The 26,297-nt window shown below is 37.1% G+C and overlaps 1 protein-coding gene and 1 long non-coding RNA gene across 2 annotated transcripts in view; one reads left to right on the top strand and one right to left on the bottom strand.

Moving 5' to 3' along the window:
• The window catches only part of LOC131381039 (uncharacterized), a 70,278-nt gene extending 62,701 nt beyond the window's left edge, over positions 1–7,577 (top strand). The window contains exon 3 of the long non-coding RNA XR_009209453.1: positions 7,278–7,577. This is a non-coding gene — a long non-coding RNA (uncharacterized LOC131381039). The remainder of the gene's footprint in view (positions 1–7,277) is intronic.
• Positions 1–26,297, bottom strand: part of PDZRN4 (PDZ domain containing ring finger 4) — a 391,635-nt gene that overhangs the window by 329,526 nt on the left and 35,812 nt on the right. The gene's annotated exons all lie outside the window — the stretch shown is intronic.

The following is a 26,297-nucleotide window of genomic DNA, read 5'->3' as shown; positions in this document are numbered from 1 at the left end:
ATGCATGTATAACATGGCCATTTTTGTTTAGTAATAACCAAGAAGCTTTTACTTCAGAGTAATTTAAGATAAATACTGGGAAATCATAAATGTCCACTAAATCTAAGTACTGTGCATATATGGTTCATATAATAACCATGACATCTAAATGCTTTCTGGTTATTACCAAACAAATATTACTTTGTAATCAGGTTGTAATTACTAATGACATTATATAAATTACTCTGGGGATAATTACATTATGCCAAGCAAATAATCTGTATTTTAGTTTATTTTTAAAATGCTGCATCTCACAATGCAATTATTTATAATAAGATATATTTTAATATGTATTTTAAAATTTATTTCACTTCTAAGAATGCTGGTAGAATGCTTTCCAGATGTTTGCATTTTTGGTTAATTGCTATATATGAAATATGTTAGAGCTCACAGTATATGTCAAAAACTGCACATTACAATCATTAACATAAATGACCTGAGTTCTTTTTCTGACAGTCTACCATAATGATTAATTACTGCCATTCGAAACTCACAATTTCACACTGGCTTTCCTGAGTAGGAGGGTAAAATCTTGGCTATTACTGTCCATTACACATTAACTTACTGGATTTAGTCATTGAATTCTAAGTAAACATTTTCCTTTCAAGCAATTAAAATGTTACTTTTCTTGTCATTTGCAGTAAGTCTCTGTTTTCAGCATATCATGGTAATGCATAAAACCTATGGTGCATGTGCATGGTGATGAAATGTTTCTTAGCCAAAAAATTTTGGATTCCATTATAGAAAGCCTTGATAACTCATAAGATTTAGGTTTTTAAGCTTCATCTAACACTTTGGGTATTGTTCTGTATGACTCTAAAAGTACTCAGCAACATGCCAGTTGAGGCATATCCATAATTTTCACACACTATTATTTGCTGAATCAAAACAAATAGGCAAATAATAATTTTCTAAATATAGTTGCTAAACCTCTAGGCAACATCAGTTTAAATATCAGAACAAAGTGGTGAAGTGAACTGGCAACGACTAGCATCATTTCAGTTCATTGCAGCCTGCTCCGTGCAATTCATTTCCCGTTTCGCCATGACTGCCTAAAACAACAGTCCAATAACTTTCACATCTGTGAGCCTTCAGCACGTGGATTAATGCCATTGCTTTCTGTAGCTGAAATGCCTGATAATTGTACGCATGTCCCAAGTATATTAACTTAAATCAGGATCTTCTAAAATCTTAGTTTGAGCATAGATCTTTTAAAATCAATTTCCAAATACCCGTGTTCGAAACTAGCTACCCTAAGCACAAATGCTATTTTTCTATTTTAAAGTCTTTAAATATTTTGGAAATATAAGTATTTGTTAAAAGGATGGGAGATAAATGGGCACTTTAAAAAAATTGTTACATCAATGTACATTCTATCTTCTATCCAAGCCTACTATGCCAAGAAACATATAACGACTAGTATGTTACTTGGAGACCAAGCTGGTCACAAGTAAAGCCAAGCCCAGGAATTGGAGTCAAAAGGGCAATGAACCCTACCACAGAGGAAGAACATTTGCTCATCACATAAAACATTTTAAAGGAACCCCCCAAATTAAATCAACAATCAATCAACTTATATTGGGTAATTTCAATGGTCAGTGGAGTGTACCAGCATGTGTAAATATCAACTTGTTAAAACAGATTCTGGGCCGGGCGCGGTGGCTCACACCTGTAATCCCAGCACTTTGGGAGGCCGAGGCGGGTGGATCACGAGGTCAGGAGATTGAGACCATCCTGGCCAACAAGGTGAAACCCCGTCTCTACTAAAAATACAAAAAATTAGCCGGGCGTAGTGGCGGGAGCCTGTAGTCCCAGCTACTGGGAAGGCTGAGGCAGGAGAATGGCGTGAACCCCGGAGGTGGAGTTTGCAGTGAGCCGAGATTGTGCCACTGCATTCCAGCCTGGGCGACAGAGCCAGACTCCGTCTCAAAAACAAACAAACAAACAAACAAACAAACAAACAAAAAAACAGATTCTGAAGCCATACTTTCAAAGATTGTGATTCAGTGAGTTTTACTGGGGCCTGAAAATCTGCCTATCTAGCAACTTCTCAGGTAATGCTAGTTCTGCCAGCCTGCATACCTTAATTAGGAGATAATGTAGTAGGCAATATAATAAGCATCTTACTTCCAGAGTTCTCTTCTCAAACAGCTGTGATACGTTGTTCCTCCGTACACTCCAAACATTGTTACTTATGTTGTACCATGGACCATGATTATTTTGGTATTAATTCCTTTACTAAATTTTAAATTATTTGACCCTGGGATTCCATCAGCATTATAGTCCTCATAGTGCCTAGCACAGAACACTGGATATATTGGATCTCAATATATTTGTTGAATTTGAAAGAAAAAAAAAGGAAGAAAGGGATGAATGAATGACATAGAAATTCCTGAAGGCCTGAAAACAAAGTGAGGCAAAATATCCTAGCTGAAGACTCAATACAGAACGATCTCTTGGCCGGGTGCGGTGGCTCACGCTTGTAATCCCAGCACTTTGGGAGGCCGAGGCGGGCAGATCACGAGGTCAGGAGATCGAGACCACGGTGAAACCCCATCTCTATTAAAAATACAAAAAAATTAGCCGGGCGTGGTGGCGGGCGCCTGTAGTCCCAGCTACTCGGAGAGGCTGAGGCAGGAGAATGGCGTGAACCCGGGAGGCGGAGCCGAGATTGCGCCACTGCACTCCAGCCTGGGCGACAGAGCGAGACTGCGTCTCAAATAAAAAAAAAAAAAAAAAAAAAAAAAAAAAAAAAAGAACAATCTCTTTACCTTTCAGAGTAAATAGAAAAAAATGAACGGTATAGAATGTCTATATGGAACAATGCTTCTAGCTTCCAAAGCAATGCAGAGGTCATTTTCTTCACTGTATTTCATGTTTGGTGGCATAACAGGACTAATTAGTGGTCCCAAGGCATTAAGAATAACGGAATTGAACTCAAATTTGCTGTTTTACGACTCCCGCTGAATGGGAAGGTTCATAAAATAAAGAACATGAGAGCAGAAACAGTTGCTGTAGGAAAATTGGTTGTGATGTCAAGCCCCTGCAGTTGATCTCACCAAAATGCCTGGAACTTGTTACCTCATCTATAGCTCCAACAAACCACCGTAAGTTAGCTGAAAAAAATTAGATATAGTAATAGTGTCACAAAATGTCACAGGGCGACAAGCTGCAAACATTTTGGGTGAAAACTTCCTCTGCACATGAAAGAACCCAATAACAAGAAGAATATTTTCATACAGAATTTCCTCAAGGGGATTGGATTTAGATTAATATCCATCCATACCTATCCACACAGCATAATCCGTTGCCAAAAATTTAACTACCTTGTAATGACAGCTTTTCAATATAGAGTGAAATATACTGTCCATTAACTGTACAGTTGAAATACACTGTCAATTAACTGTACAATTGTTTAAAAACCTTGATGAGTATACTGGACTAATCAAAATCATATTCATTGCTGATAAAACAAAAATTTTAAAAAATCTATGCAGACAGAGCTCATATTAAATATTGAAATTATGTAATCAAATAACATCAAAGCAAATTATCAAAAAGACATTTTATTTTTTCAAGAAATTTCCCTGCAGTTGGAACATGTCTCCTGCCTACCCAAAGCTCCTCAATCTGCATGCTATTAATTACCATCCTAAATTTTGAAGACTTAAAATCTCAGGTGGCTTTTGTCTCCCTAGAGAATAATTCCATATGCCTCCACATTGCAAACAAGATCCTTCACTATTTCCCCAGACTACCCCTCTAACTCACCTTCTATCACCCAACTGGACTGAGCTGCATCTAATGCGTAGCCCAGGCATTGTTCTGTTTCTTGGCAGGGCAGATGTGACGTAAGGGTGGGGCTGCCCTTCTTTTGCTCTCCATTTTAATGAGTTCTTGCTTTGATTTCCATGAGGACTCAGTCTAAATACTGTTTCCTCTGTAAAGACTCCCTGTCAGCATAGGAACAGTTACTGTTTCATCCATTATATTGCCATAGACTTTTTTTCATTTTTTATTATGGAAAATATTGAACATTTTAAAACACAGAAAGAATGAATCCCTATATTCCCATTACCCAGATTCAACATTTATGAACACATTGTTCATGTACAGAAATCATTCCCTCCACCACATATCATTTTGAAGCCAATCCTAGATATCCTATTATATTATCCATATATATTTCAGTGTATACAAAACTTTTTATAGGACTCTACTAGAGGGGTTGTCATATCATATTCTAATTAATTTTGTACATGTCCATCTTTCCTGCTTGAAGGCAGAGCTCTTATTTTATTAACACTTGAACCCCCAAGGATTGAGATAGTATCAGGCATATAGTCGATATGTGTTTGTTGATAAAATAATTCACTTGTTCATTTATTCATCAATAGATTTGTATTAAATGCTTAACAGGAGGCTGCACTGTTCTGGGTTCTAGAGATGTCATGAACAAAACAGGCAAAGTCCCTGTGCTCAGAAATCTTCTGCTCAGGGAAGTGCAATAAACCAATACGTATATAACATACAAGAGGATGAGAATGCTATGAAATACAATAACACACTGCCAAGACCCTAGCTAGAAAGTGACCAGGGTGGTAACTAGGAATACTATTTTATATGGGATAATTGAGGAAAACCTCCCTGATAAGGTGCCATTGGACCAGAGATTAATGTGAAGGGAGTGTCAAGACAGTGGTATGCTTGGGTGAAGGCCTTCCAGGGGAAAGCCTGGCATGGGCAACACTCTGAGGCGGGAGTCTGCTGGACCTGCCGAAGGAACAGGAAGGGTTCTGGTTTTGCAAGGGTGGAGTAAGCAAAGGAGAGAGGTGTAGGAGGTGGTGGAGTAAGCAAAGGAGAGAGGTGTAGGAGGTAGGGTCAGAGATGGAGCAGTGGAGCAGATCTTGTAGAACAATGGCCAAGGAAAGAACTTCAGATTTTACTGAGGAAAATGGGAACCCATTGAAGAACTTTGAGCAGAGGAGTAACATGATTTGACTTACATCCACAGGAACACTCTGGTTGTGGTATGGAGAATACACCTTAGTGGCACAAAAGAGGAAGGGAGAGAGACCAGTTAGAAGGCTGTTGAAATATTCTAGGAGAGTGACACAATGGCTTAGTGTAGATGGTGAGGAATCTCAGGTAAGGTGTGGGAACAGGAGACAAGGGTGACTCTGAGGGTTTGGCCTAAGCAACTGGAAGAACAGAATGGCCATTTACCAAGTTGGGGGAGTATTTTGGGGGAAGGAATTGGAAATCAAAAGTTTGAGACGTCGGGAATTTGAGATGTCTATTAGATGTCCAGTTGAAAATGTTGGGAAAGAAGATGGAGTTTGGGATAAAGGTCAGACCTACACATAAAATATTAGGAGGCGTAAATGCTCCTCCAGCCTTGGATCTGGCTGAAATCACCTGAGAGTAGGTAGGAAATAAAAGCCATCAGAGTACTCAGTCTGGAGGCACATAGACTGGGAATATGAGAGGGAAATGAATGATGTTTGAGTGAATATCTTAGCTAAGCTTATGAAATAGGAACATTAGTTATAGGGATATCATGTCTTCAAATAAAGTCCTATATTACATCTAATGTATTATAAATAGAAATGATACTCTACTGCTGTGAATTAGCTATTGGGCAGTGTTATCTCATAGAGAAATGAAAAAGTCCTGAATCTGTAACACATAGTAAGAAAAATCATTACCTCAAATTAAAGTATGAAAGATAATTTTATTTTATTTATTTTATTTGTTGTTAATAGTATATTTATTTTAATCGTAGTTGTGAACACAAAGGGACTCCAATAGATCTATCTGGCTTCAAATACGGACTAACTGAAAATATTTTTAACGTATTCAAGTGCTGTGATATCACTTGCATGAATAATAACTTCTGCTTCTCAGCTAGCTGCCTTGTCATTACCTTGGCACAACTCATGAAATCTGGTCATAAACCTAAAGTATTTTAAAATCAATATTTTTCCTTGTTTCACTGACTGAACTTATTAATTTTTTAAATTGTAATTATTCATTGTAATACCAGAACAGTTAACCAAGCTGCCCCAACTAATGAAAATTAAAACAAATCCAAGGGGTAATGTCTGTGTAAAAGGTTAAAGTAGAAAATATTACTCAGAGAAGTCTGACCTTGACTATGTCTCCCTATATCTTGTTATGCTTTTCACTCCATATGCAATCTGCTGATGGTAACAAGAACATTCTTCAGGCAAAATGAAGAGATACAAGGAAAACTTCCATTTCATAGGGGAAAACTCTGCTTTCCTCTACACTCAAAAACTTTTTGATCCAAAAATATAGGAGGCAGAAGTAACAGACAAAAAAAATAACAGCAAAGGAAAATACTGAAAAGAATCTTACCTAGAATCAGATATGACGAAAGCATTAGGACCAACACACACTGCAACTAGGTGAAAAAGAGGAGCCAGAAGTTTATTAAGAAAAAGATGCTTCTGCCAATTCTATTTACCACTGGGCAGTGGCTATGCTGAGTGCTATGCTTAGAAGGGCACTGCAATTTTTTGCTAAGTGCATTAACTCCACAGCTGTAGAGACCTACAGCAAGTGACAGCTGCTCTCCATCCTCAAGAACGTGTTAAGGGAAAGTCGTGTTTTGCAGCAGAAGTTTTATCTAACTGACATTTTGGGTGAAGCAAGAAAAAAGTCAAAGTCAGCCTGGGCAATATGGTGAAACCCTGTCTGAAATTGAGATCAACTTTGTGTGTGTGTGTGTGTGTGTGTGTGTGTGTGTGTGTGTCCATAAGAACAAGAATAAGATGCTTCCTAATCTTAATAGTTCTTAATAATTTTGTGTTACAATTTGGAATAACAAGAGTGCTTTGTGTTGATCCTGAATAGTTTTAGAGCTCCCTTGTCCAGTGCTTCCATCAGAGATTATGTGGATAGTTGTGCAACCGGCGAAGTATTCTTAACATCACATCCAATATATAACATTTGTGGATATACATATTAACCTAAGTTATTGAGATACATTTTGTAAATGTTCAAATCATCAGATGATGGACTGCAGAACTCTGTCTCTCAAATCACATTTGAAATTCTCTTTCCCTCCTTGAGAAGTTTATTTTTAGCATATCAATCAACTGTTTTGGAAAATGGACTAGAAAGTAGGTATCAGTATGACATCTTCTTTTCAGTAGGGTTTAAGGAATCCTGAAGATTTGTATTTAAAAATTTTATTTCCATATGACCTGCAGGAGATGCTGACACTTTCATCACAGAGTTAAACACATACCTGGCTCAAGGGTTGGAGAAGCTGAAAAATCTTGCAGGAGTTAGAGGAACTCTGGACCCACTTGCTTGCTGCCTCTTGCCAACAACGAGAGCAGGCCGATCTCTCACACTGTGTGTGAGCTGCAACTGCAAGTGACCCTACCGAATTTCCACGAGTGAAACATAGCTGTGGCTTCATTCTGTCTTCTAAATCTGGCAGAAATTTCTCTTGTTGCTCATCTTAGGCCAAAGCTATACTGGAAAGGAGTTTTGACAGACTTAGTTCTAGCTTAACTAACTCAACTAAACAGTGTGGAGTTGTGAAATCTTAAGAGTGGCTGAGACTATAAACAATCTAGGCTGGTCTCAGGAAAGCATTCAGTGATCATAATAAAAGCATGAATACTAATAAACACTTTTAATGTTATCTTAAGAAACACAAGGTCAAACCACCAATGGTTTATAAAGGAAAATAAATGTCTGTAATTCCTATTATAGACCTTGCACTATATTAATTGTTTTAATATTTACTGTATTATTTAATTCTCACAACAATATTGCAATGTATTTGTTATTATCCCCATTTTATAGATGAGGGAACTGAGATTCAGAGGAGATAAGTAACACCCATAACTACTGAGCCAGTATGTGGTAGAACAAAGGGTCAGGCCAAGCCAATCTGGTAACAAAAGCCCATGCTCTTTCGCTTAAGGATTGATTTTTAAGTCAGTTTGACTTTAATGTCTTTGGATTGATTTGCCTAACCCCTTTTAACAAATCCAAAAATCTAGATGCACAACAAAATCAACAACCAAACACAGTATATCATAGCTCCAGATCTTTATCCCTAGTATCCTTTATCGGTACAGGTTGAGTATTCATAATCCAAAAATCCAAAATCTGAAACCTTGTGAGCACCAGCAAAATACTCAAAGGCAATGTTCACTGGAGAATTTGCAATTTTCAATTTTAGGATTAGGAATACTGTACCTATAAAGGTATATTCCAAAAAATATATAAAAAATCCAAAATCTGAAACCTTGTGAGCACCAGCAAAATACTCAAAGGAAATGTTCACTGGAGAATTTGCAATTTTCAATTTTAGGATTAGGGATACTGTACCCATAAAGGTATATTCCAAAATATATATAAAAAATCCAAAATCTGAAACACTTCTGGTCTTGAGCATTTTGGATAAGGCATACTCAACTTGGAATAATAAGGAAAGGGCTAAAAGAACTGGGGGTCAGGACGGGGGAGGAGTAAAATAGATACTGAAGTTTCACCACTCTAAAACTTCATAATCCATAATCAATACAGAATTAGTAGATCAAGAGACAAGTAATTTATATATGCTATGGTCTGAATGTTGTGTTCCCCAAAAATTCATATGTTGCAATCCTAACCCCCAAGATAATAGCATTAGGAGGTGGGTCTTTGGGAGATGATTAGGCCGTAAGGGCAAAGCCCTTATGAGTAGGATCAGTGCCCTTATATCAAAGAGATCCCAGAGAGTTAGCTAGCCCCGTCCACCATGTGAGGACACAACACGAAGGCCCTGTCTACAAGGAAGTGAACCCCCACCAGACACCGCATCTGCCAGCACCTTGACCTTGAACTTCCCAGCCTCCAGAACTGTGAGAAATAAATTTCTATTTTTTTATAAGCCACCTAGTTTATGGTACTTTGTTATAGCAGCTTGAACAGACTAAGACAACGTGGCAGCCAGTTTGAGTCATTTTATTGATGCGTTCACTGTCTTCATTATAACTACATATCTAGCAGCCAAATGCAGATACAAAGTATACATCAAATGCCTCTTCAGCTACTTCCAGTAGATGCACCTCTAAAATTTAGGTTTTAGCTTTTTACTTTTTAGTATGATGCTGAAAAACTACAGTTATTACACCCATTATGTTTTGAGACGGGGCCTTGTGTGGTCCTTGGATGCACATATGGGAATTGAATCTCATTATGTCACCGATGGAGATATCAAGAAACAAATATTAACGAATAATCACCCTCAAAAAGACTTCTGGCAAACATTAGCTAGAAATTTGTCAAATGCGTACAATTAATGTAAATTCAATTATAATAGCAATACTCACAAGGACAAATTTTCAAAGAAGTGAGCAAAGAGAAGAAAGAAAATACAGTAAGCAATACAATTTGCCACATTTTCAGCAACATGAACTGCTGCCTGCTTCAGTGATTTACTCCATGCTGCCCAAGTGGGCAATATGTGCCTTTAAAAAATGTACACAGTACTCTCTGAAAAGGGAAAACTGATTCTCGTAATGGATATATCAGGGTTTAAAATACTATCAAACATCTTTTCTCTGAAAACATTTTAGCCCAATCCATTTCAAGGTTTTCATTTTTAACATTTGTCTTTTTAAATATGTGCTTTTATATTCTTCAAAATCCAACAGTACACAACTCTGTTTACTCCTGTAGCATCTCCAGTATATACGCTGCCCAGTGAGTCAGCAGAAAATATAAGCTGTTTAAGAAAGGACAATTTGATTTTCTAAAGCAGCGTAAAATAAAATCCAATTTCTTGAAAATGACTTATTCTATGTGTCTTTTGTCACCTTTCTTACCGCCAATAGCATATGGCACCTTTTACCTGGTAGTACTCAGCTAATACTTGGTAAATGAATTGAACACAGTAAAGCATGTAATTTCCCTATGTTGTTACACTATTTCCAAATTGGGAAAACAGAACAGGTGGCAGATTTATCCCCTATAGTATTTTTGCCTTCAACTTCTATTTTAAGTTCAGGGATACATGTGCATGTTTGTGACATGGGTAAACATGTGCCATGGTGGTTTGCTGCACAGTTCAACCCATCACCTAGGTATTAAGGCAAGTATTTACTAGCTATTCTTCCTGATGCTGTCCCTCCCTACAACATTCCTCCACCCAACAGGCCCCAGTGTGTATTGTTCAGCCCGCATGTGTCCATGTGTTCTCATCATTCAGCTCCCACTTATAAGTGAGAACATGTGGTGTTTGGTTTTCTGTCCTTGCATTAGTTTGCTGAGGATAATGACTTCCAACTCCATCCATGACCCTGCAAAGGACATGATCTTCTTCCTTTTTATGGCTGCATACTATTCCACATTATCTTTATCCAGTCTATCATTGATGGGTGTTCAGGTTGATTCTATGTCTTTGCGATTGTGAATAGTGCTGCAATGAATATATGCATGTAGGTGTCTTTATAATAGAATGACCTCTAGTCCTTTGGGTATATTACTCAGTGATAGGATTGCTGGGTCAAATGGTATTTCTGCCTCTAGGTCTTTGAGGAATCACCACACTGTCTTTCACAATTTTTGAACTAATTTACATTCTCGCCAACAGTGTAAAAGCATTCCCTTTTCTTCACAACCTCGCCAGCATCTATTGTTTATTTTATTTTTTATTTTTTAATAATAGCCATTCTGAGTCTTTTTATTTTATTTTTTAATAATAGACATTCTGACTGGAATGAGATGGTATCTCATTGTGGTTTTGATTGGAATTTCTCTAATGATCAGTGATGTTGAGCTTTTTTTCTTGTGCTTTTTGGCTGCATGTATGTCTTCTTTTGAGAGGTGTCTGTCCATGTTCTTTGCCCACTTTTTAATGGGGTTGTTTGTTTTCTTTCTTCTAAATTTGTTTAAGTTCCTTGTAGACTCTGGATATTAGACCTTTGTCAGATGGACAGGTTGCAAACATTTTCTCCCATTCTGTAGGTTTTCTGTTCACTCTGATGATAGATTCTTTTGCTGTGCAGAAGCTCCGTAGTTTAATTAAATCCCATTTGTCAAATTTAACCTGATAAGCAACTTCTGCAAAGTCTCAGTATACAAAATCGATGTGCAAAACATTACTAACATTCCTATACATCAACAGCAGGCAAGCAGAGAGAGCCAAATCATGAATGAACTCCCATTTACAATTGCCACAAAGAGAATAAAATACTAGGAATACAGCTAACAAGGAAAGTGAAGGCCCTCTTCAAAAAGAACTACAAACCACTGCTCAAAGAAATCAAAGAGGACACAAGCAGATGCAAAAACATTCCATGCTCATGGTTAGAAAGAATCAATATCGTGAAAATGGCCATACTGCCCAAAGTAATCTATAGAGTCAGTGTTATTCCCATTAAACTACCATTGACATTCTTCACAGAATTAGAAAAAAACTATTTTAAAATTCATACGGAAAGAAAAAAGAGCCTGAGTAGCCAAGACAATCCTAAGCAAAAAGAACAAAGCTGGAGGCATCACGCTACCCAACCTCAAACTGTACTACAAGGCTTTAGTAACCAAAATAGCACGGTACTGCTACAAAAACAGACACATAGACCAATGGAACAGAATAGAGATCTCAGAAATAAGACCACACACCTACAACTATGTGATTTTTGACAAAGCTGCCAAAAACAAGCAACGGAGAAAGGACTCCCCATTTAATTAATGGTGCTAGGAGAGCTGGCTAGCCATACACAGAAAATTGAAACTTGACCCCTTCTTTACACTTTATACAAAAATTAAGATGGATTAACGACTGAACTGTAAAACCCAAAATTATAAAAATCCTAGAAGAAAATCTAGGCAATACCATTCAGGACATAGGTATGGGCAAATATTTCATGACAAAAATGTTAAAGTATTAGATTATTTTACCATACATTACAAAGCAACACATACTGGGAATATAGTAGCAATAAAATCATGAAAGCTTGTAATTGAGACATTTATTTAAACATCTATAGCAATAACATGGCCAATATGATCCATAAAGATATTTGCTACAAATGTGTCCATATTTAGTGACCTCAATTTTGTCAGATGTTTTATACTTCCATTTTATAAGAAAAAACTAGGAAATACATTTCTTTTTAAAATATTATGAAATAATTACTTTATTTCATCAAGTATTTCTGGACTGTTTACTCTGTTCATTTGAAAATTCTAGATTCCCATTTTTCCCAAGAAGTGCCTACGAGGGGGCACCAATACCAAGAAGGTATAATGATTACAAGTTAATATCACCTAATTATGTTTTTATTTTCATGTTTTACTTTTCCAATGATGCAAGTTAGTTTTGTGAATTCTAATCCTTCTTGCCTTTTTGCAATCTGTTATTTATGTTAAATGTTTCCTGTGTGTACATTTGAAATGTTATCAGTCTTCCATTTTTAGAGTATAATATTATGAAAAAGACATTTTCTATCTTCTCTGGAGCCCCCTCTTCAATAAACCTCATATATAAAATAAAATAGATGCAGAAGCTTAAAATATAAATTGTTATTGGGCTATGAAAGAAAATCCAAGTATCTATGGTCTTATCACACCTTCCTTATTCTATTGATTGTGCTGAAATTCAGAAACATTGGTGAGCTAATAAAGTGGGAAGAAAAAATGAAGATCTAGGTCTAATTGTTTCACTTGCCATATTGGCAAAATGAAACAAAAAAACAATCCCCAGACTGTCATATGCTATGACATCCAAATCTATCGCCTCTTCAGAGTCCCACTTCCCCACACCCATTCAAGTCCTCATTATCTATTGCCCATACTATTGAAATGGCCTCCTAACTGATCTTTCTTCTCTCTTAGTCTCTTTTCCTTCATCTCTAATTTGTTTTGCAATGCACCAGCGTTATCTTCTTCTCCTTCCATAAAGTCCTAAAACAGGCACCAACATGACACCCAAGGCTCTCTACAATCCTGCCCTAAATGAGCCTCCCGCCTCACCTTCACTTTGTTTCCTCTGTGCTCCAGCCATGCCAGATTTCCCAATGCTCAGTCCAAGTACTGTGAAGCACCCTGCCCCCAATTCTGCTATGTCTCACTCTGTCATACACATCTGAAATGCCACTTCCTTCAAGGTGCTTTCTTTGATATTTGATCCCTGCAAAGAATCAATCTTTCCTGCCTTTGTGCTATGAAGGCACAAATAAGATAATTTTCTTCTATCCCTCATGACATTTGTACATTTACTTTTATCTGTATTATATTAAAGGTAGTCTTTCTTATCCACTAGATTGCAAACTTCTTTGGTTAGAAACTATATTGAATCACTCTTCAATGTCTTTTAATCTAGGTGCTCAGTAAACATGAGTTATCATGTTTACTGTAAAAAACATTTCAAATAAATGTAGAGTTTATTTTCTCTGGGATTAATTTGATTCCCGAAATGGCTAAGTTACTAACTTACACAGTTAAATATAACTCTTTCGCTTTAATTTAACTTTGAAAGTTCAACAATGAAAAAAAATGAGTGTTAGACATTTGGAAATGAAATTATGTAATGCTGATGCCTGGTAATGTTCAAGCTGGTTAAACAAATATTTTTGGTGTGCCTGTGATACACAAAGCTTTAAGTTTGTGCATATCTATGCATTTCATCAGAGGTTGTAAACTGATTGCCTGTATGCCAAATGGTCCCTGAGGCCCGCGTGTATGTGGTTTGGTTCTTCATAGAGGGTTTTTAAAATTTTCAAACCAGCATTTAAAAATTGAGATGTTTTACATCTAAATTTAGGTTTCTATTTTTTTCTAAAAAACATAAGGTCTAGCATTTCTGGGCCCACATGCTTTGAAATTAACATGTGTCTAGTTCCCCAAAATCCTCACCATTCAGAAGCACACTGTGTGTATAGGAACTCACTCCCTGATCCTTCATGGGTGAAATCTGCCTAGCCCTTCTAGGCTTTTCGAATGTGTAGCTCTGGTTAATATAATTGCTTCGCTTCTTTGTTAGTTTAATATTTTCTATGAAAAACTATAATATTGTAAAGCTAAACTTTAAACCCATGCCCCATGTTGTTTTTAATTTTGTTTCACTTTTTGGCCTTTCTCTTATTTTCCTAGGAGGTATATACTGTTGCAAAAGAAACACGATGGCACAATAATACATCAGGTGAGAAGGTCATAGGGCTTGAGCCATACCTATTGCTATCAAGTTGAAGAGTTCATATTTGATTGTACTACATTAAAAGTTTATATCTGAACAACATAAAATTACAGTGCTCATCTCAAAACTAGTATTCCTTAATTCTTACTTTATAATTGATAAGACAGACCAGGCATATTTAGGAATACCAGTGCTCTGAAAGGTGTTTCTAATAGGTTTCTAAAGGACTATGTGTTTAGGTAACCTTCTAACCCCTTCCAGTGTAGGTTAGTGGGGTCATTTACACAGACGGTTGGCTGGCTTCAAAAGCTGGGGTCTGAGGAGTGCCAGGAATGCATCCTTCCTCAGTCTCTCAGCCGGTCCACTTCAATTAGTCTCATATTTATTCACTCGTGCTCATTGACATCTCATCTTTGAAGGCTGAGACAGGCTGTCTCCATCTGTCGTAGGGTTAAATAACCATCTCCAATTTCAGGAGATTCAGCGAGCTAGAAAATACAGCTCTCATCCAATCAACTTTTAAAGGACACATTTATATAACCACTGAAGAGCAACCGAGAAAAGAAAACGTTGTCCTTTAGGGTTTTTATGCATGTGATTATTCCATCTCATACATGACACATACGTACATTGAGGTGAACTGCAAAAGCTTCCTATGTGCTCAAATGTGACTACAAACTCTTACCCCAGGAATCCAGAAGCCATCATTAAACAGTTGGTCTTTCTAGTTAGATATCTCTATCGGTGAAAACATGAAAATCTTCTTTTTCCACAAAATGATTTCACATTGTGATTATGGAAGTCCCTTTTTATAAATGGAATACACCCATACCCTCTGCCAAGGTTCTAGATTTCTCTGTTTTGAAGCTCTGAAAAGTACATTTGAACTTTTCTAAGATAACTTTTCTGACCAATGGTCTTGAGTTTCTGTTTTAATCCTGGCTGCTCATATTCCTAATTTACATGAGAATTCCAACTGTATGAATTCAGAGAAGGTATTTTTTTTGAGACGGAGTCTCGCTCTGTCGCCCAGGCTGGAATGCAGTTGCGCAATCTCGGCTCACTGCAAGCTCCGCCTCCCGGGTTCACGCCATTCTCCTGCCTCAGCCTTTCAGAGTAGCTGGGACTACAGGCGCCCGCCACCACGCCCAGATAATTTTTTTTTTTGTATTTTTAGTAGAGACGGGGTTTCATCGTGGTCTCGATCTCCTGACCTCGTGATCCGCCCGCCTCGGCCTCCCAAAGTGCTGGGATTACAAGCGTGAGCCACCGCGCCCGGCCAGGTATTCTTTATATACGTGTTTTGAAGGTGAAGAAAATTACTGGTTTCAATACGTGCCAAGATAATTTTGAAAAATACAGTGACAGTCTTAGTAGTGGCTCTATAAATTGGGGGGTTTAAAGGAAAACTATCAACATATATTATCAAGCAGATGCTTTCCAAAAGTTGGCTTTTTTGAGGTTTCTATTAATCAAAGAGCAATAAATTCACTAAAATGAATATTCCTCAAAGGGCCAATATTGCTTTCTGACAGGGGCCAATCAGAGAGTGGTTCCCTGCTACATCTATTTCTACATCTGGAAATAGATTTCTTTGTTATCCGTCTCCTTATGTGCTAAACATGTAAGGATAAGAGAAACTTCATCTAGAGCCATATAAATTTCACAATGAGCTGCCAAATTCTAGGCCTTGAGGATGCAGCTGATGAACACCCGCTTATAGATCCAGGAACTGCATATGGAAAAATAGCAAAGGAATTTTTTTTCTCATTGCACATTCAGCGTATGGTGAACCAGGGAAAGCATAATAATGCCATTCCTTGTTTACCATCCTCTGCTGAAGGGCAGGTGAGGCTACATGAGCATCACCTTACACCTGCTTTATTATGAAAATAAATATTCTGCAACAGTCTATGAAGACAGCACTTCATTAAAACTTAGAAATTTAAATTTCGGCTCTTACTTTTTTAGCATGCAGTTCCCTAATTGATTTATAATCTCAGTGGGTCCGCTGCTTCAGATGGCATTCTACAACATGCTTTTGCAATTTTCTAAAACTGGCCTTTTAGAAATAGTCAAAATGCTTTTTTATATGCCTCGTCTTTGTTTAGAAACAAAGAACTAATGTAAGTAAATCTTCAAATAATTCACTTATTAAAACAATTATAATTTCAATGATTTTTAAATTCAATATACTTTAAATTTAGTTATAAACAGTGCCATAGTAGTTTGAAAATGCTACTGTATAATGACCCTGTCTTTTTCAGAACTACTTCAACAATTAGAGTTTTCAGCCTGCTTTCAAGGAACCATAAATTTTTGGTACTAGAACTGACCACAACTCAAGATGTAGTTTAGTAACTTTAATTGACAAATAAGGAAATCACAGTTCAGAAAATGTGAGAATTATTCACTGTCATATAGCAAAGTTAGGGCTGGGCCCTATAAAATAATAGCTTCAGGTTTTTCTGTCATCACTATTTAGTAAAAAAATAAAACTAATATAGTTTTGAAATGGCAAAAATTACTAAGTAAATTCTTATAAAGTCTAAGAAAAGATGCCATGCCGTTCAGTACATAATTAGGAAAAAACATCACTCTGGAATAATCATACCTCCAGGGAAACCTATTTGCATGCCACCATCACTCTAACAACATGGGAGTCAAATAGATGGGCAAGTTAGCTATATTCCCTTGCAGTGTTTTTGGTGTTATGTATGTCACAACAGAAATCTGATCCTTTCTGCAATGAATGGTGTCACTGGAAAATTAAGCAGTGTAAATGCCAACAAATGAGTTTTTAATGCTGATGGCACAAAGGCATGTTAACATACATATATTTTTCTCTAGTAAAAATCCTGAATAAAGCGATTGAGAAATTTATAAAACCCGGATGGCAACAGAGCAATCTTACTGCTCAAGGGCTTATCAAGTCTAAATCAGCTCCTAACTACCTATGTCTGTTTAGCCCTAATGAGTGTTTTTAATTCAATACATCATGTTACTATATGAGGCAATGTGAGTTCATGAGTGAATTTCTGTTTGATACATCTTTGATATTTATTTTTGAAAACACACATGCACGTGTGTACACACACACCTGCACACTCCATTAAACCACAGGGGGAGTAATGGGAATTACTTTAAATTAATCCTACCATGGCAGATTCAGGTAGCTCAGAGACAAAACAAAGTGTATATTGTTATTTTTGAATGTGACTGAAACACAGATTTTCCTGTTTTCTGGGTAAACAAAGAGATTAGCAGTGTGTTAATATAAAAGAACTATCATGCATGTGACTATTGCAAATAAAAGCAAGTATAAGAGTTGGAAATGAAAGACAAAAATCTATTTTTTAATGAAAATTTCTAAAATAATTGAAACACTGTCTAAGAATAACGAATGACTTCAAAAAAGATGAAAAATTTTCAAGTGAAGTGATATAGATGAAATACACTTTATTTGGAATCTACCATTTCCAAGGATGGAAGACTAGGATGTTATTGATTCCACACTACTATTAAAACCGGCCATCCTTATTTCTAACAGATTGCATTTATAACTTATCAGTAATGATAAATTCTTTGGGATACATGCCAATGGAGAGAAGCAGAAATAAAGATAATCCAGCAAAGCAATAATCTAGAAATCACAAATATGACCTTTGATTGGGTGGTATGATTTTTGTTCTGTATTTTAACAGAAGATGCAGTTACTAGCTATTATTTCTTCAGAGTAGTGAATATTCATTACAGTTCTCCTGCCTGAACACATTCCAGTGATAAGTAGAGGGGTTGGGAAGGCAGTCCGGGCTAAAAATCTGCAATTGAGGCAATCATGGATGTATAAGTGTCCTCTAATATAAAGTTTCAAAAACCTCCCTACTTTCACATGGAATGCACTATCCCTTACCCAGAACTTAAAGAGCATATGTACTCTGCTTGATCAACTTAAAGCTGGAGAGGGGGTGGCTTACTTTAAATTGTGCTGACGTAGTGCCCTCCCCAGCAGCAATGTCCACTATATTCAAAAATGTTATCCGGTTTGTGATTTCTGGCCTCCAGGAGAGAGACAGATGGTTTTGAAAAATGATTGCTGTTGAATTATAGGGAAATCCCCAACACAGCAATATGAACCAGGTCATGAACCAGCTCTGACAAAAGCCACTTGTGGAAACTTGGGAAAAACCACTAAGTCCACCAACTTTATGTGTAACAAAAATTATTGTATTTAAAAAAAAATGTACAGTTGGATCATCCCTAAGCTTCCAGCCTGGCAAAAGAGAGTCTCTTCCTAGTAAGAAATGTAGAGAATGTCATTGACCTCACCTTGGACTCTGAAGGTAGAGAAAGGCTGTTAATAAAATGGGAAATCTCTCAAGCCCCAAGCCCTGAGCATTCATTCACAAGACTTCTGAAGGCCAGCACAAGAAGGGTTACAAATGAAAAGATCCAAGGGCACCACATCCAATGGTGCCAGAGGTCATGGAGTTCTTTTAAAGAATAATGTGAAACTCAGGGAAAGCAGATACCAGAACTGCATCTATTCCTATGCTTTAATATAGCAGATAGGGAGTAAGACAAGGAAAAGGTCACGGCCTGAGGGAGTGGGGTCTGGGTCAAGCAGTATTCACGGAGTGTGCAATTGTAACTACTCCTGCTTACTCAAAATGCAGAGAATCTGTTGTTTAATGAGAAAGCAGATTTAACAGAAATCACAGTGCCCAGGGAATTTTGGTTGTGATCTTGAACCTGCCATTTTTGGTTATAAGACTTTTTAAGAATCCTGTCTGGCACTGTTTTATTTGAATAAGGAACTTTAAAAGATTCTTTCATGAAACAATTCTGGGGTGTGCCACAGTGAGCATCTTCAGGTTCATATTTTGTGTGGTCCATTACTAAGTTAAACAGGCACATTATTTCGTCTAATGTTTACACTGATAACCCGAGACAGATCACCTGAGACAGATCATCTGTCTCAGGTTATCAGTGTAAACATTAGATGAAATAATGTGCAATTAGATGAATCAGTGAAAGAATGGGGGAAATTATGTAGCACTGTATCATGCACAATTTGATTGAGGTCATAGGTTTACTTCAGGGAGAAAATTTATATTTTTGGAAAAAAAGATATCATATCTTCAGAATTCTTTAAGAATCTAAGCGTTAAATCCCATCCAGGCGGACACTCCAGCATAAACACTTCTTCTGTCTGATTTTTAAATTCCATGAGATTATCTCTGTAGAAACAATTCATTTATTTCACATATGAAAACACAAAGAGTTTGAGAAAATCACCTCGGTTCATTGTATATACTATTGAATTTCATAGAAATAGCTAGTGAAGTACTAAGGAACATTGTTTCCTTGAGCTACTTAAAGGAAGCTGTCAATCTGAACTTTGTTTTCTCTCCAAGAAAACTCATGCTTATACTTGGCAATGATATTACAATTGTCTGATTCATAAAACTCAGAGCATGGTAGCCTCCTGAGCATGGCATACCCAGAACAAAGGTAGCCTTTTCATTTAGGAAGATGATAACATTCTCCTGGGATCCTTAACCCAATTAACACTTTAACCCACCGTACACTTTCTTTTTTTGGCAAAAGGCCTTTCAAAATCCAAGAGTCAGTCTTTGTTTTTGACCTATTATATCCAAGTTAAATAGACGGTTCATATAATACTAACGGTGTTGTGAACTTTCTCGAATACTCACAGATTCTCAGAGCAGCACAAAAAATTACTCTGTAGTCAGTAAGTCTGACTTCTGCCCCAATACTTAATTAAAATTAACCTCCAGCCTAAAGAAACCTTCATGAATTTCCCTTCTGTGCTTTAAGATAATTATGATGACATAAATGGTGATGTACTGATGAATGGCTGCCACTGTTCAAGTGATTGGAGAAACAGTTGAAAACATCTTCACTGGGCTCTGGCAGATTCGGAGAAGGATTGTTCATAACTTTCTGTAATAAGTAGATGTGGTGTTCAGTCTTTATGGCTCCATATCATTTCCATTCAGATGACTGTCTTTCCTGTACCATTTTATTTTGTCATTTCTTGTAACACTTCATTTCTACTGTGGATGGCATCAAAGACCTTTTCTTTTATAGTATAATCAGTCAACTAAATAGTACTGGTAAACATCTCTGAAAGTAATTATATTTTTAGAGTATGGTAATATACAGTTTCGGCCCTTCTGGTGTGTATGTATGTGTGTGTGTGTGTGTGTGTGTGTGTGTGTGTAGATTTTTGCTTGTTTTCTTAAGACACGACTTTTGCTTTTCCTTTCTATTTCTACTTTTGGCCATTTTGTTTCATTATCACGCTTCACACAGGAGAGAAGTAGTCTGTGGTTCATTAAACACCAAACAGCATATATCTCATATGCGTATGGTCACACTAGAGATCCTGTAGCATCAATGTCTTAATGTTTGTTGTTGTTGTTATTGTTGAGACAGGGTCTAGCTCTGTTGCCCAGGCTGGAGTGCAAAGGCATGATCTTAGCACACTGCAACCTCTGCCTCCTGGGTTCAAACCATCCTCCCACCTCAGCCACCCAAGCAGCTGGGACTACAGGTATGTGCCACCACACCTGGATAATTTTTGTATTTTGGGTAGAGATGGGGTTTTGCCATGTTGCCCAGGCTGGTTTTGAACTCCTGGGCTCAAGTGATCCTCCCACGTCAGCCTCCCAAAGTGCTGGAATTACAGGTGTGTGCCACTGCACCCGGCCTGATGTCTCACATTGCATCTGGTTAGGTCATTTGCAAATTCTATGTTGGCCCTGACAAAATATAGAGAAGCAATGTGGTTATTCAAAATCACTGGGGATTTTAGTTCTTTGATTTAAGATAAACAGAACAAACCTCAAACTTAATCAGAATTACTTCTGAATACCACTTGACTGAACAAAGTTCTCATTCCCTAAATGTCACACATCCATCTTTTTAATTCACCATTATGCTTATTTTACTTACTATATGTGAAAAATAATCTGACATTAGCATAACTCCTAGCTATCATTCTAAATATGCGTATTTGTCTATAGTTTTGAATAACTCTACCAATTTGGATAGGGAAAAGTTATCCATTTAAGATGCATATGCCTATTTGCAATTTGGGATATCCTGCAACTTCATGATACAAACAGGCAAGAAACCTGTGTATTAGATAGTAAAAACAGCAAGTACAGTATGGTCAATAGAAAGTCAGTTTGACTGACACAAAAAGAATCAGAAAGAATGCTATACTTAGGTCTTCAGAGGGTCTTCAGTCACAGCTCAATATTATGATATCTGGCCACTGATTATCTGGTATTTTCTTTAGGCCTTAACAGTTTTTCTAGCCTTAACATTATTAAAATACCAGAATGCATGGCAGGTGCCATACCTTGAAATATAGGTTACAAATTTGAATCATGTGGCCAATATTTAAGCCACACATATTTTTTACGACCTTCACTGTTTTATGCATCAGAGCTACATTTAAAATCAGGAGGCTCTGTGCTTGACTGTATGAATTAACACCTTAAGTCAGGGTTTCCTTACCTTCATTTTTTTTAAGATTATGGACCCCTTTGGGAATCTAATCAAAGCTTTGTTCCTCCGTAATTCCTTGTTCCTTCAACAAAATTTACTGAACAGCTTCTAGGTACCAGTCTTTGCTCTGGGCTCTGGAGTTCTTTGCAGTGAACCAAAACCCCAAAACCCACGACCTTAAAGAGCTTTTGATCTAGTGAGAAGTAGATAGGGAAAAAAAATCTAGGTACATAATTCAGTACATTAAAAGATGCTAGTACTATGGAGAAAAACAGAATAGGGAAGGGTGGCAGGAAGCGCTAGAGGTGGAGAGCTGCAAATTAAAGAGGGTTATCAGGCAAATGCTCACCACGGACCTCATGTTGGAGCAAAGCCATGAAGCTGGTGAGCAAAGGGGCCAGGGAAAGGTCTTTATTTTATAACACATATAGGACAACATATGACACACATCATTCTCCAGGCAATTTCAAGGGCTTTGTGTTAAAAAAAAATGACACCAAATGATCAGTACAAACCTTTCAAGACATCATTTAACCACATCGTGGGATAAAGAGACTCAGAATGGGTAAATTGTTGACTGGAAAGAATGCCTGGAGAGGTAAGAATCGCAGGAAAAAAAATTCAAGTGGAGACAGGAGTGTGCTGTTGACAAGGGTTACCTACTCCAGGGGGGTGCCTGGCTCCAGAATAGCTCAGAAGGGTAGGAGAAGGCATGATGAAAATGAATTCCGAGATGCCAACTCCTACAATACCTTATAGCTGTTATAATTAACATGCAAAACAAGCTGAGACAATGGATATGACACAACTGATGACAGAAATGGCCGGGGCTTGTATTGGTTACTGACTTGGAGGTAAGGGATAAAGTTTCTAGATCCCCCACCCCCATATTCAGTTGTCTCTTAACATCTTACCACTTGGAATCATCCATTTTGATACAGAAAGAAAACAGAGAGAAATTAAAATAGGTGTGTTTTGTAAACATTTATTGAAAATATTTATGCTCCTTTAGCTAAATTAAAAAATTATTACAAAAGCATTTAAGTATAAAGCACTAAATTATAAGATAATTTTCCACAATTACATGTGTTTGGTTTAAAGGTAATACAGGTGACAGATGACATCGGAAAAAAAAAAAACACAATGTAATATAAAGTGAATTATACTTCCCAGTATGAATGATAAAATACATTACATCATTGATTCAGAGCTTTATTTTTAGCTTTCTTCCTTTCAATTTATTCCATCAGATGCAACCACCCAGAGTTTAAAGTATTAAGATATTATTCTTCCTGTTCATAGACTGAAATTACAGCTATCTTTATTTAACTTTGAAACTTAATGTGGTAAATAACTGCAAATTCTAGCAGTAAAAAATCATCAACAAGATAATGTAAGTCCAGTAATTAATTTATAATGTACTATTTCTTGATAAAAATGTGAATAAATGAAATCTATATTTTTTTTTCTCAGAATAGCATGACTTTTTATACTCTGGAGACAGGAGAACTGTATATAGTTATAATGATCATTTGAATAAGTAAAACTTGTTCCTATGTTTCTTTAAGTATTCTATTTTTATTTTTCAGGCCAGGTATTATGATTTATGCTTAAGAAAACATGATCTCTATTACTAAAGTAGGATGACGCAGTGTTAGGGTATTATTATGTAGTGATTAAAGCAATGAGAACTAGAGTTAATCAGCCTGCGTTCAAATTCTGATGAAGCTACTGATCTTAAAGTGTTCATTTCCTCATCTGTGCAATTGGAATATTAGCAATAGCCACTGCTGTTGCAGCTCTTGTTGTTATGTAATAAAAGGTGTATTGAACTAAGAGTCAGGAATTTTGACTTCTTGTCCCATCTCTAGGATTAAAGTAGATAAATTACTCTAAGACACAAACTCAGATTTTCTTACCTATACTATAAAATTGGAATTATCTCCATGATCAGAAAATATTCACAATTCTCTACTTCTCAGAACAGAAATTCTCTTGATTTTCTCTTTACTTTGTTCTTGAACTCCACTAAAAGCACTGTCACTTGATCTCTTCCTCATGAAAGCCATTTGAACCTGTAAGTTTATCAAGTGTCATGCACAGGAAAAGTTCCACTCTTGTTCATACCCCAGCTATTAATTTTGGCAGTAATAATACAATAAATGTACAAGACTGCAACAAAAAATAATGTTATGAGTATGTATCAATAGATGGCTCATAACCTGTCACACTTTAGCTGGCCATTGGTTAAGAGATTCATGGCACAATATGGGGCAAGTAACCTAACCTCTCTGAGCATTGTTTACCCATTTGTAAAACAGGGTTAATAAAAGCCCCAACTCTAGTGCTTCCATGAGGATTGAATGCCACAGAACTGGCACGTAGTGAGCTTTCATTAAATGATAGTTCCTGGAGAGCCCAGCTCCAGGACAAAATCCTATGTGTGACCTCTCAGATGCAACCATAGGCAATTGCAAAGCTTTGCCTGGCAGGCCTCAAGGGCAAGCTGCTCTGGCCACACCAAACTTGGTGCAGTTTTCTGCAGAGAGTTGCATTCTAGAACTTAGTCCCCTCCTACCATGTCCAGGACCCTTCTGGTCAGAGGCCTCTTTAGTGGAAGGCTGTGGCTGAGACACTTTTCTCCACTGAGATTCTGTACCTTTCCACTCCTAGCCCTTCCCTCTAACCCTGCCCTGGACCCACAGGGTCATAAAGGGGCTGCAGCCTTATTTTTTGGGTTTCTCAGCAGTGAGACAACTCCGCCTGCTTGTGCTGCACCCACCTGGCCATCACCCAGTGCCATTCCACAGAGAAAATGGGGCTGAGGAGCTGTTAGCTCTTTTTGCTTCTTGCTAGCTCTGCTGCAGTAAGTGAATACAGGCTTGAGTACTACTAGTTCAGCTCACTGTCCTCAATGACCACTTCGAGACCTAATGGCTCAGCAACTGCCAGCATCAATATTATTATCTTATTTTTAACATTTTAAAAACAAAAATTACTCTGATTTGGAATTTTGCATGTGGAATGCAAAAGATTACACTTTTTAAATAAAACAGCACAATCAGTGTATTCGTGTCTACAGGATTTGAGAGCAAGAGGTATATGTTATTCATCTTTGTTTCCTTTGTGTGATTATCTGAACTAAATACATATAGATGGGCTGGGTAGGGGGAGAGAAGGAGGGAAGAGTAGAGAAGAGAAGGAAGAGACAGGGAGAAATAGGGATGAATGGAATTTAGAAAATTTTAATAAGAACCTGACAAGACTAATCTTTTCCTTAATGTATACATACACAAACCATCATAAAAGTAATTTACCTATTATATTCCAAATATTGATGATACTGCTCTGGATACAAATAAACCTATCACATGCTTACTATGAGTTCCTTCAAGGTGTTGCTTCTTATAGAGTCTAAAAAGAGCTAAATAAATATTGTAATACCTACCTGTTGTGCAAGCCTTACCCATTCTTTATATTAGACCCGTGCAAAAGTAATTGTGAGCTTTGCCATTAAAAAAAAAAGGCAAAAACTGCAATTACTTTTGCACCAAGCTAATAATAAAGCAAAAATGGAATCTTAAATCTGTAATTTGGTTACCAAACATAAGCTACTAAAAATGAGTAGTTCTAGCCAAGATAAGAATTATAGGATATACACCATAGATACCGTGGGTTCTCCTTTGCCCACTTTTTGATGGGGTTGTTTGTTTTTTTCTTGTAAATTTGTTTGAGTTCATTGTAGATTCTGGATATTAGCCCTTTGTCAGATGAGTAGGTTGCAAAAATTTTCTCCCATTCTGTAGGTTGCCTGTTCACTCTGATGGTAGTTTCTTTTGCTGTGCAGAAGCTCTTTAGTTTAATGAGATCCCATTTGTCAATTTTGGCTTTTGTTGCCATTGCTTTTGGTGTTTTAGACATGAAGTCCTTGCCCACGCCTATGGCCTGAATGGTATTGCCTAGGTTTTCTTGTAGGATTTTAATGGTTTTAGGTCTAACATTTAAGTCTTTAATCCATCTTGAATTAATTTTTGTATAAGGTGTAAGGAAGGGATCCAGTTTCAGCTTTCTACATATGGCTAGCCAGTTTTCCCAGCACCATTTATTAAATAGGGAATCTTTTCCCCATTTCTTGTTTTTGTCAGGTTTGTCAAAGATCAAATAGTTGTAGATATGCGGCATCATTTCTGAGGGCTCTGTTCTGTTCCATTGATCTATATCTCTGTTGTGGTACCAGTACCATGCTGTTTTGGTTACTGTAGCCTTGTAGTATAGTTTGAAGTCAGGTAGCGTGATGCCTCCAGCTTTGTTCTTTTGGCTTAGGATTGACTTGGCAATGCGGGCTCTTTTTTGGTTCCATATGAACTTTAAAGTAGTTTTTTCCAATTCTGTGAAGAAAGTCATTGGTAGCTTGATGGGGATGGCATTGAATCTATAAATTACTTTGGGCAGTATGGCCATTTTCATGATATTGATTCTTCCAACCCATGAGCATGGAATGTTCTTCCATTTGTTTGTATCCTCTTTGATTTCATTGAGCAGTGGT

Source organism: Hylobates moloch, unplaced genomic scaffold (genome assembly GCF_009828535.3).
Source record: "Hylobates moloch isolate HMO894 unplaced genomic scaffold, HMol_V3 SCAFFOLD_13, whole genome shotgun sequence".
Taxonomy (NCBI): Eukaryota; Metazoa; Chordata; class Mammalia; order Primates; family Hylobatidae; genus Hylobates; species Hylobates moloch.
Note: the sequence above shows the minus strand (reverse complement) of the source record. Positions and strands in the feature narration are given on the sequence as shown.